This window comes from Pipistrellus kuhlii, unplaced genomic scaffold (genome assembly GCF_014108245.1).
Source record: "Pipistrellus kuhlii isolate mPipKuh1 unplaced genomic scaffold, mPipKuh1.p scaffold_m20_p_4, whole genome shotgun sequence".
NCBI lineage: Eukaryota > Metazoa > Chordata > Mammalia > Chiroptera > Vespertilionidae > Pipistrellus > Pipistrellus kuhlii.
The window spans coordinates 41,983,572-41,989,608 of record NW_023425540.1 but is presented as its reverse complement, the minus strand read 5'-3'; the positions used below and the strand labels follow the sequence as shown (position 1 = coordinate 41,989,608).

At 37.5% G+C, this 6,037-nt stretch overlaps 1 pseudogene; it reads left to right on the top strand.

Annotated features, from left to right (window-relative positions):
• The first annotated feature begins 246 nt into the window (after positions 1-246).
• On the top strand, positions 247-5,718 carry LOC118703769 (annotated as a pseudogene).
• The last annotated feature ends 319 nt before the right edge of the window (positions 5,719-6,037 follow it).

Below are 6,037 nucleotides of genomic sequence, written 5' to 3'. Positions count from 1 at the left end.
ATTACATTTTTAATTTCTTGAGGAAACTCCATATTTGTTTTTCCATGTTGCTCTACCAGTCTATATTTCTAGGGTTCCCTGTTCTCCACAACCTTACCAACACTTGTCATTGGTCGATTTGTTGATGATAGCCATTCTGACAGATGTGAGGTGACATCTCATTGTTATTTTGATTTACATCTCTCAGATGATTAGTGACTGATCATTTTTTCATATGTCTCTTGGCTTTCTGTATATCTATTATACTTTGGAGAAGTATCTATTTAGGTCATTTGCCCATTTTTTAATTGCATTGTCTTTCTTTTGTTAAGCTATATGAGTTACATATATATTTTGGAGGTGAACCCCTTATCAGAGGTATTGTTCTCACATGTAGTGGGGTCTCTTATTATTTCTTTTGCTGTGCAGAAGCTTCTTGTTTTCATGTAGCCCCATTTGTTTATTTTTCTTTAATTTCCATTGTCCTAGGAAATGTATTGGTAAATGTATTACTATAAGAGATCTCTAAAATTTTGGTGCCTATTGTTTCTTCTAGGACTTTTATAGTTATAATGAACAAAGGCTCTAAAGTCTTCAACAAAATTCTAGCAAACCATATCCAGCAATACATTAAAAAGATCATATATCATGACCAACTGGGATTTATTCTGGGAGTGCAAGGCTGGTACAATATTTTCAAATCAACAACTGTGATACAGCACATAAACAGATTGCATGAGAAAAATCACATAATCATATCAATCAATGCAGAAAAAAACATTTGACAAAATCCAACATCTTTTCCCCCCCATAAAATCTCTCAGCAAAGTAAGGATAAAGGAAACAGAATCAACATAATAAAGGCCATATATGACTAACACAGAGCCAACATCATACTCAATGGGCAAAAACTAAAACCATTTCCCCTAAGAATAGGAACAAGACAGGAATGCCTTCATGATTAGACATGGATGCTTTCATGATTAGACCTGAAGAAGAAATAAAAGGAATCCAAATTGAAAAAGAGGAAATAAAACTCTCATTATTTGCAGATGAGGTGATACTGTATGTAGAAAAACCTAAAGTCTCCATTATAAAATGACTAGATTTAATAAATGAATTTGGAAATGTATCAGGTTATAAAATTAATACCCAAAATCCATAGCATTTTATACACCAATAGTGAACTATCAGAAAGAAAAACTAAAAATACAATCCCAGGAGAACAACCAAGATGTGGCATAAACACCTATACTTGGATCCTCTCACAACCACATCAAAATTCCAACTAAAAGGCAAAATGGATATCATCCAGAACCACGGAAACCTGGTTGAGTGGAAGTTCTACAACTGGAAGGAAAGAAAAAAGTGCATTGAGACAGGTAGGAAGGAAAGAAAAAAGTGCATTGAGACAGGTAGGAGGTGTGGATGTGTGAAAGTGCCAGGTACCAAGGTGTGCCAAATGGGCTGGCAACTGGGTGCACTGTTGTTTTTTTTAATCGAGAGGGAGACACAGGCTCCCTATTGCTCTGAACTCTAGTTCTGGGTGAGATTCTGAGGACACAGACTCATATGGGGAGAAAATGGACTGTCAGGCATTGGACAGGAACGTGAGGGTGGCTTTCTCTCAGAGGTGCTCACAGTGATCATTGTTACTATACGGGTCTGTGGGACACAGAGACCCTGGGACCTATCTGGGGAAGGGCAGACTGGCAGCCATTGCTATTTGCTCTGCCCTGGTGATTCCCTGAGACCCCGCCCCACCCAATTTGCAACCCCACCCAAGCTATGCTCAGCAGCTTTTGTATATAAATGGCCTGTCCCTCTTACACCCTAAAACCTAACAAACTGTAGCTGGGTCAGAGAGCTCCAAAGCATCCAAAAGAAGGCCTAAGGCCCTGCAGCAGCAGCCTGCATTGCTTCACAGCTGGACCTCATCTGGGCACTTCCAAACCCCAAACGAAGAGGAGGAATCTGCAGATCTCTCTGTAGCTTCTGCTGGGTGGCCTCAGGCAGCGGCTGACATTGCACCTCCAGAGCCTGAGCCACTGGGCCCTATAGACACCTAGCACACAAAGCCACTTTATCAACACAGGGAACCAACCAAAAATGCAGAGACAAATAAACAGGTCACAAGCAAGATAAAAATTATGAACAACAAAGTGACAACAAATACATATCAATCAACAAGTGAATCTAAAATCAAGTTAATAAAAAATCTGATAAACAATAAACTGGTGAATATAATAGAATCAGGGGCATAGAAAGGGAGTGGACTGACAACTCTTAGAGGGAAAAGAGTATGGGGGTTTGTGGGAAGAGATTGGACAAAAATCTTACACCTATGGATGAGGATAGTGGGGAGGGGGGTAAGGGCATGGGGTGGAAACTGGGTAGAGGGAAGCTATGGCGGGGGGGGGGGAGGGAAGAGGAACAACGATAATAAACTGAACAATAAAGATGTATTAAATAAAAAATAAAAGAAAAAGGGCATTATAGGACAAAATTTGAGTAAGGAAAAAAGAATCCCATTTACCATTGCAACAGAAAAATTAAGAAATTTAGGAATTAACTTAATCAAGGAAGTAAAAGACCTATACTCTGAAAACTACAAGATGTTGGAAAACAGTGATAGAGGAAGATATAAACAGATGGGAGAATATACTATGTTCATGGATTGGTAGAATCAACATTATTAAATTAAAATGTCTACACTAACTAAAGCAATCTATAGATTCAGTGCAATCCCTATTTAAAAAAAAAAAAACATGGCATATTCCACAGACCTAGAACAAATACTTCAAAAATGTATATGGAACCAATAAAGATCCCAAATAGCTGCAGCAACCTTGAGGAAGAAGAACAGAGTTGGAGGAATCATAATACCAGATATCAAGTTATATTACAAAGCCACTATACTCTAAGTAGCCTGGTACTAACACATGAACATACATATAGTTCAATGGAACAGAACAGAGAACCCAGAAATTTACCCAAGCCATTATGCTCAATTAATATTTGATAAAGGAGGCAAGAACATACATTGGAGCAATAAATGGTTTGGGAAAACTGGACAAATACTTGCAAAAAAATGAAACTAGACCTCCAATTTACATCATCCCAGATAAACTCAAAATGGATAAAAGACTTAAATGTAAGTCCTGTTTAGAATTTTTTAAAAAAAAATATTTTATTGATTTTGTACAGAGAGGAAGGGAGAAAGATAGAGAGTTAGAAACATCGTTGAGAGAGAGTCATCTATCAGTTGCCTCTTGCACACCCCCTACTGGGGATATGCCCGCAACCAAGGTACATGCCCTTGACTGGAATTGAACCCGGGTCCCTTCAGTCCTCAAGCCGAGGCTCTATCCATTGAGCTAAACCGGTCTCGGCCTGTTTAGAATTTTAATAGCTAAAATGCACTGGCAAAACAATAGTAAAGGAGCCTGTGGAGTGGATTCAGAAACAGGGAAATATCAATACATAATGAAAAATCATTTAATCATCTTGTGGCATATTTTTAAAAGATTGAAATCAGTAAGTTTTACCACCAATCTGTTTAATTTTTTAATATAGGAGCATAATTGTGCATAGATGCCATACCAATTATGGTTATATTTTGCTAGTTTACTTCTTGATTAGTGGCCACTATTAAACAATTAAATTTAAGTTTGAGAATTGTAAAAGCTGGGAAATTTTTGCCTATGAGCTTGAAACATTTGCATAACATTCCCCATAACTTTTAGTTTAATTATACATTAAAAATATAAGTCCATTTCTCATAATGTGGGAGAATTCTGTTTTTACATCTTTGAACATAAATTTTTATTTATAAAAAAAGTTATTATGGGCCCCCAATATGGCCACTGTGTGGAGAGGTTTCAAAACATTTACTACAGGAAAATATATATGTCTAAAAAAGCCTTCAACATGGTTTATCTCTTCTAGTAAGGGTCACTAGAGAAAGCTTCAAATGAAGAATGATGACTGCCCAGCATCTAACTATACAAAAATACCCCAAAGCAAATTAGCCCAATTATCCTAGCTAGGATAATTGCTATATTTCTTATCTGATTGAAATTTGGTATTTTACAGATTGATTTATTTCTTAATCTAGTTCATTGTTCAAGCAACTCTTCCAATCACATTATAATTTTCTTTATTTTTATAGTGCTTGTTATCTACTTTATGATAAAGAAAAAACAAAAATGCTGTTAACTCCATCAAAACACAAATTAGTAATTAGAAAATGTATTATTTTAAATTTAATGCAATATAAGAATCATATCAATTTAGAAGAATTTTGCTTCTTGGTCAGACTAGAATTAATTGAACAAGGTCTTCTTGGAATGTTTAGTTTTGATTCTTTAAATCATGATGCTACATAACTTTGTGGTATAACCATGTTTAAATAAGTTAATTGTTTTTTAATTAAAACAAAACTAACAGTTGTAATTGGTACCTCATTAAATAATGGTACAGGAAAATATCCTGGTGCTTAGAAAAAGGGAGACTAAAACAAATTTAATTTGATATTAAGTTCGTCATTATTTGGTGTTAAGCTGGTTCTGCCATTTTAATTTCATATTGTGCAAATGTTTCCATAAAAGTTGTTTATCCTTTTTGCAAAAACATTATATGACCTTTAAATATGAAAATCTTCTGTACATTCAATTAAACAAATGTGTCATTTAAAAATGCTTATCCAGCTCTTGCCAGGCGTCCTCGTGGGAGTCTCTAAGCCCTGCCTGGCAATCCCTGACAGGGCGACCTGGAAATCCAACTTCTTCTCTAAGATCATCAAACTTCTGGATGATTATCCAAAATGCTTCACTGTGGGAGCAGACAATGCGGGTCCAAGCAGACGCAGCAGATCCGCATGTCCCTCCGCGGGAAGGCTATGGTGCTGATGGGCATGAACACCATGATGCACAAGCCATCCGCGGACATTTGGAAAACAACCCAGCTGCCTCATATCCGGGGAACGTGGGCTTTGTGTTCACCAAGGAGGACCTCACTGAGATCAGGGACATGCTGCTGGCCAATAAGGTACCAGCTGCTGCCCGTGCTGGTGCCACTGCCCAGTGTGAAGTCATGATGCCAGCCCAGAATACTGGTCTGGGGCCAGAGAAAGACCTTCTTCTTCCAGGCTTCAGACATCACCACTAAATCACCAAGGGCACCATTGAAAACCTGAGTGGTGTACAGCTGATAAGACTGGAGACAACGTGGGAGCTAGCAAAGCCACATGGCTGAACATGCTGAACATCTCCCCCTTCTCCTTTGGGCTGATCTTCCAGCAGGTGTTTGACAATGGCAGCATCTACAACCCGGAAGTGCTTGACATCACAGAGGATACTGCATTCCTGCTTCCTGGAGGGTGTCTGCAATGATGCTAGCATATGCCTTCAGATTGGTTATCCAACTGTTATGTCAGTACCCCATTCTGTCTTGAATGGGAACAAGCGAGTTCTCGCTTTGTCTGTGGAGACCGATTACATCTTCCCACTTGCTGAAAAGGTCAAGGCCTTGCTGGCTGATCCATCTGCTCTGTGGCCATGTCACCGCTGCTGCTCCTCTGCTGCTGCAAACCCAGCCAAGGTTGAAGCAAAGGAAGAGTCGCAGGAGGATATGGGATTTGGTCTCTGATTAATTACCAAGAAAGCAACCAGCTCAGCCAACTCTATTTGAGAAACAAGAAAATAAATTCTTGCTTCTCTTAAAAAAAAAAAAAAAAAATCCTTATCCAGGGAAGACACTGTGCTCATGATTAGACTTAAAGAATAGTCTCTTCATTTAATAACATTATTGCTTTGAAGATACTTCACTTTCTTTTCTTTTTTACCTTTTCTCTAGCTTATCACATCAAACAAAAATTCTATAAACAGTAAATAATTATTTTTCATTTTTATTTGATACAGAATTTTTATCTTCCTGATTAAATTTTAATTGCTTCTTAATCTGCTAAATATTTTCAGATAACAGCATTAAGGTTTTTGAAACATCTATATTACTATATATAATATATATATAGTACTTACTATTAGAATTCTCTTGG